Source organism: Myxocyprinus asiaticus, chromosome 4 (assembly GCF_019703515.2).
Source record: "Myxocyprinus asiaticus isolate MX2 ecotype Aquarium Trade chromosome 4, UBuf_Myxa_2, whole genome shotgun sequence".
Classification (NCBI taxonomy): Eukaryota; Metazoa; Chordata; class Actinopteri; order Cypriniformes; family Catostomidae; genus Myxocyprinus; species Myxocyprinus asiaticus.
In genome coordinates this window covers 28718697-28733544 of record NC_059347.1, presented here as the reverse complement: position 1 = coordinate 28733544, position 14848 = coordinate 28718697, and the positions used below count along the sequence as shown (strand labels likewise).

The 14848-nt window shown below is 38.4% G+C and overlaps 1 protein-coding gene across 3 annotated transcripts in view; it reads right to left on the bottom strand.

Moving 5' to 3' along the window:
* LOC127440158 (protein FAM222B-like) overlaps positions 1-14848 on the bottom strand; it is a 90555-nt gene that overhangs the window by 51823 nt on the left and 23884 nt on the right. Inside the window, exon 1 of one of the 3 annotated variants that reach the window (XM_051696609.1) lies at positions 4989-5237. The exons of the other annotated variants lie outside the window; for them this stretch is intronic. The gene's annotated coding sequence lies outside the window, so the exon portion shown is untranslated. Of the gene's footprint in view, positions 1-4988; positions 5238-14848 lie in introns of those variants that run through there. 3 annotated transcript variants of the gene reach the window in all.

Here is a 14848-nt window from a genome sequence, read left to right as displayed (position 1 = left end):
AAAATTCTTGCTTCACGATTAGAAACAGTTCTCCCTAGTATAATTTCCACTGACCAAACTGGCTTTATTAAAAACAGATTCTCAATCTTTAATGTCTGATGTTTATTTAACATCCTCTACCATCCCATGTCTTCATCGGTGCATGAGGTTTTGATCTCGCCCGATGCAGAAAAGGCTTTTGACAGGGTGGAGTGGGATTACTTATTCCACACTCTTCAGATGTTTCCTATCAACAATGCCACCTGGGAGTTCTCTTTCTCTTCTTTCCCATTTAAGGTTTCCCACTCATTTACATACCTTGGTATACGAGTGACTAATACTTTTCCTAAACTTTTTACTGAAAACTTTCCCCATTTATTGGAGCGAGTTGAACAGGATTTAAAGCGTTGGACCTCACTCCCATTATCAGTCACAGGTCGAATAAATTCTATCAAAATGAATGTGCTGCCTAAGTTTACCTATCTGATTCAGTGCATCCCAGTGTTTATTCCCAACTAATTTTTTCGTAGGCTGGATAGTGCTCTCACCTCATTTATGTGGAACGGTAAACCATCACCAAATGGTGAAGACATCATAGAGGATTGTGCAGATATTTTAGTGAAGACTTCAGTTTAGTTTAGCCTTTATTACATCCATTGTGTGTTTATGTTGTTCTTCCTTGAAGGACTGGTTGTCAGTATGAAAGAAAAATACTCTCTATATAAAAGATAAAAGAATGTACAAGTTTCTATCCCAGCCTTAATGTGTGGAGCAATGTAGGGGTCTGCTATTTCATTTGCATATGCTTTTATTGACTCTTTCACATTATGTATTTGTTGATGTATTTATTAATGTGAGTGATTTATGCATTTCATATATATTATTACTGTCTAACTCACAATAATTTATTAATGTAATGTATTTACTAATGAATGCTGTAAAACCATTGTTCTTTTTTCTACAATTTTTTTTATTTAAATAGAAAATAAAAGTTCTTAATTGACACACATGCCTTGCTTTTATTTGTTTGTTTGGTTATATTTAATGTAAAACCATAGAAGGTTCTTTATGGAACCTTTGAAAAAGGGTTCTATTTAGCAGCAAAAAGGGTTCTGCTATTGCTACAAGATGAAGAACCCTTATTTGGTTCTATTTAAAACCATTTTTCTTAAGAGTGTAGGATTAGTGGCTGTAAAATACATATAAATGAATATATTTTATAAAAAAGTATTGCTACTGTACATTAATCTACTTGTTACATGGTTTTATATTGTTAAAATGTGGTTACGTTTAGAGGTTGGGGTAGGGTTAAGGGATCTAAAATATCTATAAAACAGTAAAAATGTACAAATATATTTATAATTGACTCGTGTATTCAAATATATTTGTAATGGATTCGTCAATATTTTAAGTTTCTAAAGCTGTAAATTCGTAAAAATGTTTACGTTTTAGATGCATTCAAATGTCCATATTTAGTGTCTATCCAATGCAAGTGTCTAATTTACATGTACATTGTTGAGTCTACCGTAGAGTTTCTCACTAAAGACTTGGCAGAGAAAAGAAAAGAAACAAATCAAACAAAATGTTTCGGCAACCATCAGCTCTCCTCATGCAACAGGATACACTTTCACAAACCACGTAACATCTAGCCCACCACTAACAATTAAAAAACCCTGCATGACCATAAAAAGGAAAATCACAGATCACATTTTTACAAACTCCCCAAGATGACATGCCCATACTGATGTTACACCACTGTGGAGTGCGAGTTTACCCTCACAAACTTTATAACTCTTTAAGTACAATGTGCACTAGTTCACAATAACATAACAACGATGAAAAAGCTCACAAAAAAGGTAGAAGAAACAAAGACAGAGTGAGACAATATCATTAATGAACACATACATCCATTTACTGTTCATCCGTTTGCTCAAGACGTCTGCTGCTCATCTGAAATTGGACACTCCGGTGATAAATTGTGGCAAAAGGTAGAAAGGAGAATGATTTTTGAAAGGGCGAAGAAAACGCTGTCTGTCTGCCTCTGGTGGGGGGGGGTCTGTCTCTCTGTGGGATTTAGAAAGCTGCTGTCTCATCTCAGAGAGCATTAGAAGAACACAGCCAATAAAAACAGCTGTCCCAATGTAGTAGGGCACATATACACATAAACACACACAAAAACACCCTTCACAAAATGCCCTTCCACTGATGTTGGCTACTAAGTATGTAACAAAATGTTCAAGTTCGGAAGGGAGCAAATGTAACTGCACTACAGAAGATTCTTTGGTTAAAAATGAACAAAAGTCCATTATTTAGCGAGCGCATAAAAATCTATGTTCAAAGCCCTGTCCTTGCCTTACTCCGAATCACTACAGTAAGCCTACAAAAATGTTTTTTATTTTGAGCTGTCGGGTCAAATTTGGCATAGAGTTGCAGGCTTATGTCATTAAACCAGGCATGTTTACATCATGACTGTAAGCAGGGGCACATTAATACACAGACTTACAGGGGCTGTAGCACAGGGAACCACCACTTCCAGCGGGGGCACCATTCACGGCATCCGCCATCCTATTGTCTAGTGATGAGTATTGACACAGACTTTGATGCGATTCAGATTCACAAGCTCTCGATTAGATTCCGATTTTGATTCGATATCGACTCTTATGGGTCTTTTTCAATTATAATGTCTCTTTTGCTTACATATGAAAGAAATTATTTCCCAGCTAATTCTGTAAATTTTTGCAGGGGACCTTCTAACTAGGTACATTATGAAATTATTCATCTTTATTACTTTTTAATCATTTTAGTCTCAGTTACATTCACATTCAAATCATGTTACATTTGTTACATGTTTGTTTAATTTCATCATTTGTACTATTTACAAGTATTTACATTGATCTGTTGAACACATGCTCCTTAACAAAACCATAATTTCTGTAAAGAACATCTGTAAATGAGCACGTTAATGAGAGAGACTCGAACGGCTTTATCTCATCTGTGCTATGCATGATTAGAATTAAATGTTTATTTTTATGTTTATGATCAACAATTGACTGTAGAGAACAGAGAGGGATTTAAAAGAGACATTATTCAACAACAAATGGGGTCGCGTGTATCTTATCTTTGGACACATATTACACAGGACAACTTTTACTCTTAACACAGTGAAAGGATTTCGATGCTGAATACTCCACCACTATACTACACAATCACTTGTGAGTGAAATCTAAACATTTACCAACCAGCTGCCAAATATATACATAATAGTCGCATTGCGTGAAATTTGGTTGCAAATGCAAGCGATTTCCTCTCATTGTATCAGAGGGTTGCACTTAGACCCATCTTTTATGCAAGTTGTTTACTCACACTGTAGAATAGAGTACTGTTTAAAAAACAAAAACATCTTGGGATTTAAGAATTGATATCGAGCTCGTTCAAATGAAGATTGCAATGCATCAGAAAATCAATATTTTTACCCAGACTACTAACATGTATTAACATCTCTAAAGCAAACATACATTGCCTCAAATAGTTAATTGGTGGACATAAGGGAAAAATCAATGCTAAAGGCAAATTATAAAATGCAACTATGTAATTGTGCAAACGTTTAAAAAGCAAAATAAATATGCTTTAAAATGGTAGGAAAAAATGCTTCTGCCGTCTTTTGTTGTTGATGTCAAATGCTGTTCGTCCAATCAAACTTTTTGATTTTTGGACAATAATTTATTTGTCACTTGGTAGAAGATAGGCAATTGGCATCTGCCTAATTTGACTAGCTTCTACCGAGAGACAAATGATAGATTACGTGTCTTCATCTACAAAAAACGTGAATAAAACCATGCATGGTAATAGAAAATACAACCCAGACTAGGCTACATCAAATCCAGGTTCAGTTGCAATGAGGATAAATAGAGGTTGGGCTGACTGCAATATAAAATCTGGGTCCTAAAGCAGAACCAGTGGCTAAGGCTTGACTCTTCATCATGCGTTGTCACATTTAACCCTCCTTACATTGATCTACAGCCAGCATCATTCACCCAGATCTTATCCTCATCTATCATAAGAAACACCAGAAAGCTGATCTCAGTTAATGTGGGTGGCCTAATTCCTCTAGCACCTCTAAACTGCACCATCCACATACACAGTATCTCTTCAGCTCACCAGTTCAAACCCAATACTCAGGGTCTCACAGCCATCTGATTCTAGGAGCAGGTTGATCGATGTGGAAATATCTCAAAGCAAAGGTTCATGAACCAACTGAAGATATTTTACACACAAACACCATTCAGGGACACAAGAACAAAAAGCCCCGGAGCCAGATGTGTTTGATCCTGAGGCTAACAGAAATATGAAATTAAGATGCATTTCCTCCTCCTGTTTATTTTACATTCTCTCTCACACACACAATCTCAAGGATTTGGATCTTTTAAAATGGAAATTCTGTCATCATTTACTCACCCTGGTGTTGTTTCAACCTCGCAAGACTTTCTGTCCTCCATGGAACACAAAAGGAGATGTAAAGCATCAGTTACCATTCACTTTCATTGCATTTTTTTTTTTTTTTTTTTTATACAATGAAAGTGCCTTCCATTTACTTTTGTGTTCTATGGAAGAAATTAAAGATCATACAGGTTTGGGACAAAATGATGAGGGTGAGAAAATAGAGGATTTTCATTTTTGGGTGAACTATCCCTTTAAGGTATTTGGTGTTTGTTTTCATTTTGTCTCACACACACGTTAGTGCTAAATGTCTTTGATGGAGTTGCAGATTTCTTTTGGTTTTCCATCAAAAGTGTGTGTGTTTGTGTGTGTCAGACAAGGTCAGCTTCCTATCAGTGACTTTAAACAGCAAGCAACATGTTTATATACCATCAAACGCAAGCATGGGAGGGGGAGAGAGGGGGAGAGAGAGAGAGAGAGAGAGACAGCTTCCACTGAGAACAGTTACACAAAGAAAAAAATTAAAGTCTTCTTCTGCCGCTGTTCTCATAACTTTAACTATACACACTCACCTGACAGGCGCCGAGGTCCACAATTATCTGCCGTTGTCCCGTGGGCCATGCTGTAAGGGGGAGATGGCCAAACAGACAGAGCGCTGGGCTTTCTAACCGCAAACATTTCACAAGAACATGTGGCCAAGGGAACAGACACAAATACAAGCGAATCGGCACAACTGAGCTTAACTTTCCAGATTCCTGGGAATAGATTAAGTCTCATCTTGGAAGAGTTCACAGACAATCTACTTTAGCTCTGGATTATGATTAAACTGTCAAATGCAGTCTTACAACATACATGTGTACACGAACACACACACACACACACACACACACACACACACACACAGCTGCTGCCAGCAGATGTAGACATTTTGGATGTTACAGTTCAGGGTTCCCACACCTTTTAACCAATATATTTTCATACATTATGACCACATATTTCCATGACTTTTCCAGTCATGGATAAATCTTGATAACATTTTTTAAAAATCATTCTATTGAGATTGTACTCATAAAAAGCAATTTCTAGCAAGTTAAATATTGTTGAGCTGAACATAATAAGAAACATTACATTCACTGGCATTTTCTAAATACAGCCTTATTCATAAAACAAACGATTTGTTAATTGTCCCATTCGATTCAATGGGACAAATTACGTAAGAATGCATTTATACACAAATTTGTTCTGCTCATGGTTCATGAATAAGGCCCATAGAGTTTAACATAGGGCCTGAAACTTATGATTAAATGTTGATTTCCAGCCTTAGGAGGTCAACCTAATTATTATATAAATATAGTTAATATATTTATCTTTTGAACAATTTTTCAACAGATTACTGAATGATTTTTGCAACCCTGTTAACACTGCAAACATAAACATTATTACATAGAAAAAAAAAATAAAATTTACGTGACCGTGGCAATGTAAAAAAAAAAAAAAAAAACAAAGAGAAAGAAAAAGTACATTTTCTGAAGCAACCACGTCATCTCATGTCATTTCTATGACACTCTTTGTCTCACATGTCAGCATGCATGCTTGGCTGGTCTCGAACTGCATACTTCAGAGTCCAAAGTCCATCACATCAGGTGAGCTACCGAAGAAACTAATCACACTGGAATAAGTGTGTAAATGTGAGTCTGTAATAGGGTACAATGGGGCTAAAGGCACACCTTATGGAAAATTAGCTTTTTCGTGTTGCCAAGATTCAAGAAATACACTTATTTTTATTGAATATTGATGGAGCAACATCATTTGTGTGAACAGAAATAACAACAGAAGGTTGTTTTGAATACAATAAATGTTTTTAAAAAGGTGGCCCCACACCTGGGGTAAAAGGTTCCCTCACTTGGGGTAAAAGGCCCCCAGGGGGGTTATATTGATATAGTGATATAGTTATAGGGCACAATTTGTCATTATTCAAAACAACCACTTCAGAAAAGGGTGCATCATTTCTTCACATTTTTCAAACACGTTTGACATTTTATTACAGCTTAAGTATTCTGGAAACAAATTAATCTCCATTGTGACTGGATCAGTCAATGTGAGCCCACTTTGAACATTTTCATAAATCTATTCGCCCCACTTACGAAAAACAATGTGTTTTATAGGGGCCTTTAGCCCCTGCATCAGTTATTGACAACATTTTTATATAATCACCTTGAACAAATTTGAACATGACAAATGAATATTTTGTTTCAAAATAAATGTGATAATTTCCAGGATATTTATTAGCTACATACATTTTCAACATTTAAATTAAATGGCCTCAAAATCAACCTTTAGACATTACATGCCATGATCTCATGGAAGAGGAAAAATTTGCAGTGCATAGTGTCAAACAGGTGTTTAGGAAAGTACTGTGGTAGTTTTTGATGCTATTTAGTGTTTTGGGAGGAAATCAAATTTAAGGAGCCTTTTCCCCATGGAGCCTTTAGCCCCGTTGTACCCCACAAGTGTTAAAATATGTTGTTTTTCAAATGATATGTTAGAGTAAAATGTTTTGATATCATAACATAGCAGTGTGTAGGAATAGTGTGAAAAATAAGCATTTAAAGTCATAATCAATCATTGTAGTTGTGATTTGTTTGAAAGTGAATAAAATGCATAGTTGTAGCGCCTCTAGTGTTAATTTCACCAGGAAACTGCAGTGAAATGTAGAATTCGGCACGTTAAAAGTCAGTTTACAAAAATGTATTAATAGTGACATCCATTCTGTGAGATGACTCAACATATCTGATATTCTAATAACAAAAACTACTGAATTTGTGCCTCTACTGCTTTAAAAAAAATAGAACATAATTTGTGACCTACCTCACATAGGTTACAAATTAATGTTCTATTTTTCTGTAATAATTGTTTTGTGCGTACTATATATATTTCCATCACTTTTTAAGATTTTCTTACCTACCATTAATTTTTTTTTTGACATTTTCCACACATTTTCCAGGCTTGGAAATCTCAATTTTATAATTCCTTGATATTTCTAGGTTTTCCACGACTGCGGGAACCCTGTCACATAATTAGGGTGAACAGCATGCAGTAGAGGTCTTCATGGGTCCACCCTAACCCGAGGACCCGAGTCCCGACCCGTATGGGTTCAAATCCACGTTTTAAACGGTCAGCCAGGTCGGGTCCCATTCTATTGCTGCGGTTCCCGGGTCTGTTTAAAATTGTGTAATACCCGAGTTGTTCCGAGAAGACCCGGCCGTGATCAGACAGCGCTGATTATGATGGTGCTGTGTGTGTGTGTGTGTGTGTGTTGTAACTTGCAACATTGTAAACTTAAGATGAGAAAGTGCGGGCCAGGAAATAAGGTGAAAAACAGAGTGGAGCCACAATGAGCTGAGTGAGGTCAGAGGCCGAGCAGAGTTAAGGCACATGATAGCAAATTAGCAATGCTACCGTTAGCAGCCATGGCAATGAACGAGCAATCGTTATTATAGTTCAAAAGGGCAAACAGTCGAAGTTATCTTATGTTAGACACAAAAAAAAAAACTGCAAAGCTGATTCTAAACAAGTCACGTTTGCCATCCGTCACTGTGACAGCAAGAGGAATCACAGAAAAGCTGGATGTATTTTATCAACTTTCTTGGCAAGGAGGATGGATTAAATGTGAAGGCTACTAATGTTACATTAGGTAAGACACAAAGTTTTGTTTTCACAACTTGTAAATTAACTCGTTAATAGCAATCATCTGTGAAATCTGTGTCGATCAGGTCTGTATCCCTCGCCCGGGTCTGGGTCCCAGCTTTCAAATAGATGGGTCCGGTTCGGGTCCGGCATTTCTCGGTTCTGCATGGGTATGGGTCCAAGCTTTCAAATAATAGACGGGTCCTGTTCGGGTCCAACATTACTCGGTTCTGCATGGGTACGGGTCCAAGCTTTCAAATAATAGACAGGTCCAGTTCAGGTCTGGGAAGTACATTTCTGGGTCTCTTTGGGTTCAGGCACGAATTTTTGGACCCGTGAAGACCTCTAGCATGCAGCACCAATCAAAATAAGAAACGAGTTGATTTGCTGGTCTTTCTACATAACACTATAATCTTCTCCAGCATGTAGGCTTTGTGCTTGACATTTGTCTGAGACACGCTCAGAAACGGCCTTCATCAGTACATCACTTCCTCATCACAAACAAACATGTATTTTTTTCTCCTGTCTCTGCGTCCTACACAGCAAGTGTGTGTTTAAAATTCTGTGAGCAGAGAGTTGATTAAGTCTGCAGCAGATTTTTGAGTTCGGCCCAATCCCTTTCTCACCCTCTCTCTCAGTAAGCCCTCTAAAATCAATCACAGCAGATACAGTTCTGTTGACATAAACGGCGTGGAAAGATACAGGGCACTGCAAATTCCTTAAGTAACAAAGCTTATGAAGCACGTCAGTCCGACAGGGTCAATAAGCTTTTTACAGGCTGGGAAGTTGCTGTGAAACTCCAAAAGTGACCCAGTCCCAGGCATTCAAGAGGTGTCAGGGAGGTAAGCGTTTTCTAATCTTTACGAGAGAACAGCTTGTGCGAACTTTAACGCCGACTCACATGAAACTGGGCACTGATGCAAAAGCAGTAATTTTGCTAACAATGTGCGAGCGGGACAATTGGCAGTCCCCAATCAACTTTATCAGCACCCTGGTGCTCAATGGCAGCTCACCACGAAGCTCAAAATCAGCATCTTATTTGTTTATATAGGGGAGATATTTGACTTACTCCAGATATTAGTGGAGCTACTGCTTGAAGTCAGAGGCAGGCCTACGGGACAGGCAAGGCAGGCAATTGCCTGGTTCCCAAACTAGGAAAGGGCCACCCCCCCCGTGGGCAACAATTACAGTTCACAGCAACGACACGAAGCCAATGATTGGCAATGCTTAGTAGACTTAGAATGACATTCCCCCATTCCTTTAGCTACGATCAAATTCAAATAAGAGTGGGATGCAGGCATCATGATTCATGAAGAGGACGTCCGACGTACTAATCTGGGAGTCAGAAGAGGAAAAAAGAAAGAGGAGAAAAAGCATGACAGTGCTGACTGTTACAGAATCTGTAATATTGACTGAATTATCCCTATCCCACGCGAGTCACGATGGGTATTGTTTAGCTACATCATTAGAAAGGTGTAATCTCAAGGTTTGACATTTCACCACTGTATTATGATAAAAATGTTACAGTGAGATTAATTCCTTAATTAACATCAGGAGTACACATCTGACATACAAAATCAAAACGAGAGTTACGGACACAAACATGTAATAAAGACACACATGCCAAGTAAAGCGAGCTCTCGTCTTTATGTCATTGCGAGGCTGTAGCAAACAATGTCCATTAGAATTTGTAGTCCAAATACATGTGCATTTAGAGACAATTTTATGGATTCTCGTGTTTACTTCAAATTTCTTTAGAAAAGATTATGATTGTCATTCAGAGGCAGATTCACAAAGAATGAATTGCACAAGGTAAAAGCACAATTTTTTTTCCACACGTTCTCTGCTCTTGTTTAGCACCCGATTTACAAAATAAATTATGCAGATCAGGCAATGGCACAAACGTGCCCACAAACTTGCTGTTGAACGCAATTTGCATGCACAACACTGGTCTTGCGGTCCAAATTGTGTTGTTGCAGAAAGGCCCACTTTTATTTTTTGCCTAAGGCCCCCAGAGTCCCTAGAATCGCCTCTGCTTGAAGTAAGAACATTTTTTCAGCCTTTCAGGGATTCTAATTATTCTGCGAGAATTCTGCACTAAGGGCTCAATCATATGAGCTGTAAATCTCATGCTCATATCGGGAAGTCTTTGATAAATATGGCCTCTGTGATTGTGAAGTGTTCTGCTCTATAATGGTTCTCAGTAATCAGGCTGAGAGATTGAAATTCAGTTGTAATCATCATCTCCACTCAACATCATCACTGCTTTCTTTCCTCAAATGCACTCATCTTCCCTTTGTGTATTTGTTACTTTCCATTTGCTAAATTACGAAACTGTGTTGTACACACTTGTGTGATATATTAAATATTGTTCAGTTCTATGATATGATTCTTCAATGGCTCAGTGAACACTGACAAGAGCACAGCCATTCATTAATTAGAAACCATGATGCAATGTGAATAATACAGACGTTAATTTGATCAACTATAAACATAAACAGGGCTCTGCACCCACCTTGAGACCCATTAGCCTGAACCCAGCTTATAAAAGGAATAGTTTACCCAAAAATTCTCTCATCATTTACTCACCTTTATGCCATCCCAGTTGTGTGTGACTTTTTTCTTCTACTGAACACAAAGATTTTTAGAAGAATATTTCAGCCCTGTTGATCCTCACAATGCAAGTAAATGGAATTTAAAGATCAAAAAAGCACATAGGCGGCATAAAAGTAATAAGACTCCAGTGGTTAAATCCATTTCTTCAGAAGCGATATGATGGGTGTGGGTGAGACACAGATCAAGTCCTTCCTTTACCTCACAATTTATCAAACATCTTATGAGTTCTCCCTTCTCTAAGGGTTATGACCCCTGTCATCGGGATACTCTGAGCTGGAAGTGTAACATTCCTGGTGCTCTGAAACCAAAAGCCCACCCACCCAGCAGCTAACCATAACTTTTGGTATGTGATGTGATACACTGATGAGCCAGGAATGCAAAAAACAGCAGCTTATTTGATTTAGAAGCACTTCCAGCGGTGGACAGGTTCCTCCCCCAGTCAGACTGCATTTCATAAGACACACACACAGATCTGGGGTCAGTTTTTGCTCTGATCACGTAACCGAGTTGGGCGTACTTAGAAAGAGTGCTGGTCCTAGATGATTATCATTCTTTGGAAGAAACAGTCTACAGGTCAAAAATCAGATCAAGAAGGATTTTATGCAGAGGCATAGGCCAGAGGCTTGTGTGGGTATGATATTGTGGAGAGTGCTGGTTACAGAGGCATGTGGGTTGGTGAATCATCCAGCAAAAGAAGTGATTTAGAGATACTCTGCATGTGTGAGCACACTTGTTCAGAGAAAATGTGACTGCATAATTTTCTGTGAAAGCCAGATATTATTAAATAGTCTGGATTCTAGAGATTACTTCTGTTCGCTTATGGGGGGAAAAAAAACAGCCAAAGAACAAAAACCAGGTAGCAAACATTATAAAAAAAAAAAAAAAAAAAAAAAAAATGGTACTTGGACTGTGAATAGATTCTCAGACTTTAAGAAATTAGCTGTGTGGAGCATCACACTACAGGACACAAATCCAGCAACCTGGGTTTTATTGTGGATTAGATTCTGGGTGGTGATGGCTGTTTGCTAGGTTCAATCCCCTGGTTCTCACAGCCAAACATAATCTCTGAAAACCCACCATGTTTTAAGTGAGAACTCTTGCCTGATTAACCCCAACCTTAAAAAGCAAACTGATCCACTAAACTCTTTCTCTGATCACAAAAGTGGATGAATATGTGCTTGCAGACTTCAATACAACCAAGGTGCAATTCATAATCCTAAGGAAATAGGGAACCACTTGCCTATATACAGAAGAATTGTAGTTTTGGCTGCAATGTAAAAAAAAATATAGAGGCTTGCAAAAGTATTCAAACCGTTAACCAGCTACAAATCCATGTCAGCAAACCCAAATGCACAAAATGACTCATAGGCCAAGAGCATTTCTGATTGGCTAGTTTTCTGTATGGTTAAAAATGCCACTTCCCTGACTCTTTTTTGCTGTTTACAGAACCTAGGTCAAGTGTGATGTCAGGACACCTATTTCAGTAATTAATATTTATCCCAGCTTTGAATGCTGTGAATGTGTAATTTTGGCCCATTCAATCAGGAGGATTTTCTCCAGGTTGTATTTTGCGTACACCACAACTTAAGCTCATTTGAGCTCATTTACGTATATTGACTTGTTTCTTCATTACTGAAATGTTGGACATGATATGAATACACAAATATATAATACACAAAAAAAATCGATACAGGGCTCTAAAGTATTGAAACAATGTAGAAAAAAGATATATAAAGCCCTAGTATATTGTATCAGCTGATAAAAACAGTCCCATAACATGATGCTACCACCCCTATGGTACACTGAATGAATGAATGAATTAATGTAACATTTATAGCACTTTTCTGACACTACACTCAAAGCGCTTTACATAGTGAACTGGGGGTTCTCCTCAACCACCACCACACTGAAGGTTTTTTTTAAGTGTGAACAGTGTTAGATTTGCCCTACACATACAGTATATTGCTTTGAACATTTTCTACATCTCTTCTGATATTGTTTTGCACTAATTTATCCATTTATTTAACATTTAACACTTCTCTGATATGCTTTAGTCTTTGATTTCACAGCTTTCCATCAGATTCAAAATACTGATCATTTAACTGTTATTATACAGAAAATGTGGTTTAAGTAATGATTCGCAAGTACAGGCCAATTAATGCAAACTAAGACAAACCAAGCAATTAATGCACACTAAGTCCTTAACAGGGCGTTTTTATCTGTCTGAACTCATATCTTTTGAAACACAGAGAATTAACACTTGCTGTTTGTATGAGAATATTTCTGAACATAATGCAACATTGCATTGAAATAACTGCATTTGGGTTGCAGTGCTCAGAACCAGAGCATGTGAGCGAAGCGGAGCGGTGTGACACTCCGCTCAATAACCCGCTCCATGCGTGTGTGCTCCGCTCAGCCGCTCACGGCCCAAGTGGACGCGCCGCTCAAGTACCGCTCACGCTCACCGGTAAAAAACCGTTACCAAATCTTTACCAATCTAATGCTCAATTGTACAATGGAGGCATGAAAGCAGAATGCTGCGCCTGCAAATTAGGACACACTGATCTGCAAGATCATGCATGTTTATTGGTTTTGATGCAGGGATTTTTTTGTGTGTGTTCGCCGGGATTCAAGGAAAAATGCTTTGCCAATATACAGTATTATTAAGCTTACATATTCAATTGAGGGTGCTCTAACATTTGCTGCCCTGCAGAACCGGGCCTGTATCTAGCTGGCAGCTGCACTGACATGATGGCAAAACAACAAGATACCTTACTTATCTATTAATTTATTATCGAATAGTAGTGTAGCCTACTAGCTCACCTTTTGCCACACTACATCGCGTAGCACATACTCACACTCATGCTCTCTGGCAATGTGACACGTACGATTCCAAAAGGAATATTTGCCAATTCTCACAGTCTCTCCACACTCCCTTTCGATTTCCTCGTTCTTGACTTTGATTTATACTTTGCATTTATTTAGGTTATAAGGTTTGCAACTTCACTAAAACAATGTTAGAGCTCCATAACCTCAGGCCTATTGCTTATTTTGCAGATTCCCAAACCAGCATATCACAAAGCGCATTCTGGGTTGAGCGAGCCGAGCACAATCTTCAAAAAGGCGCTCTCCGCTCAGGTGAAATTATCACCGCTCCGCTCACATGCTCTGCTCAGAACTAAAATGAAGTCAGAGAACTCAATTTCAATGTATGATCTGTAAAGTGTCTGACAAATTTTGAGAGTCTTTGATGGTATCTGAAAGATTGACAGCTGCTGTCACCAATAATGAATGGTCACTTCATTTTTATTTCTGAAAAGAAAAGCAAAAGACATTTAGTGTCAGTAACACCCTGAAGTGCACGCATATGCCCCAGTACATTTGTGTGTGTGTGTGTGTGTGTGTGAGAAGTTGCTATGCCGTCTCTCTCTCTCTCCACAGCATCCAGGGCACAAATAGGGAAATTGAGGCATGCTCCCAGGGGTTGAGAGATGGTTGCCAGAAAGATTAACCCGGCTTCCTTTCATAGCCCCTGACAAGAGGTTAAATCACACGTTACAGTTTCGCACACTAACCGCTCCCTGAATAATTAGATCATGAATATTACAGTGGCTGGCTCAGGCAGGTCAGGGCTGATTAGTGCTGGCTGGAGTGGCTGAGGGCAAAGCTAAGCTAAGTGGCTCTCTCATGGCATGTCAACCTCACAGAGAGACTGTTCAGTGAAACCCGTGGAGACTAGTGATCAACCTATCTGGGCAACTGGTCTAATAGTGAAAATGTGACTACATACATTTTTGCTAAACTTGTTAGACGTGTCTCCAGGTACAATTCCCTGCAGTTTCCAGGAGAAATGAACACTAGAGGTGCTACAACAACTGTGTGTTTTATTTACTTTCACTCAAATCATGACTTTAATGGCTGATAATGACTTTATAAATACTTGTTTCTCTCTGTTACTCAGAACCTGCTATTTTATGAAATCCACACATTTTTACTCAAACACATCTTTTGAAAAACAAGACTCACCTACATACAGTATACACACTTATTCCAACACAGATAACTTGTGCGTTAGCTCACGTAATAGAACCGTGGTTCAAGTCCAGCCATGAACTCAAGCTGACACGTG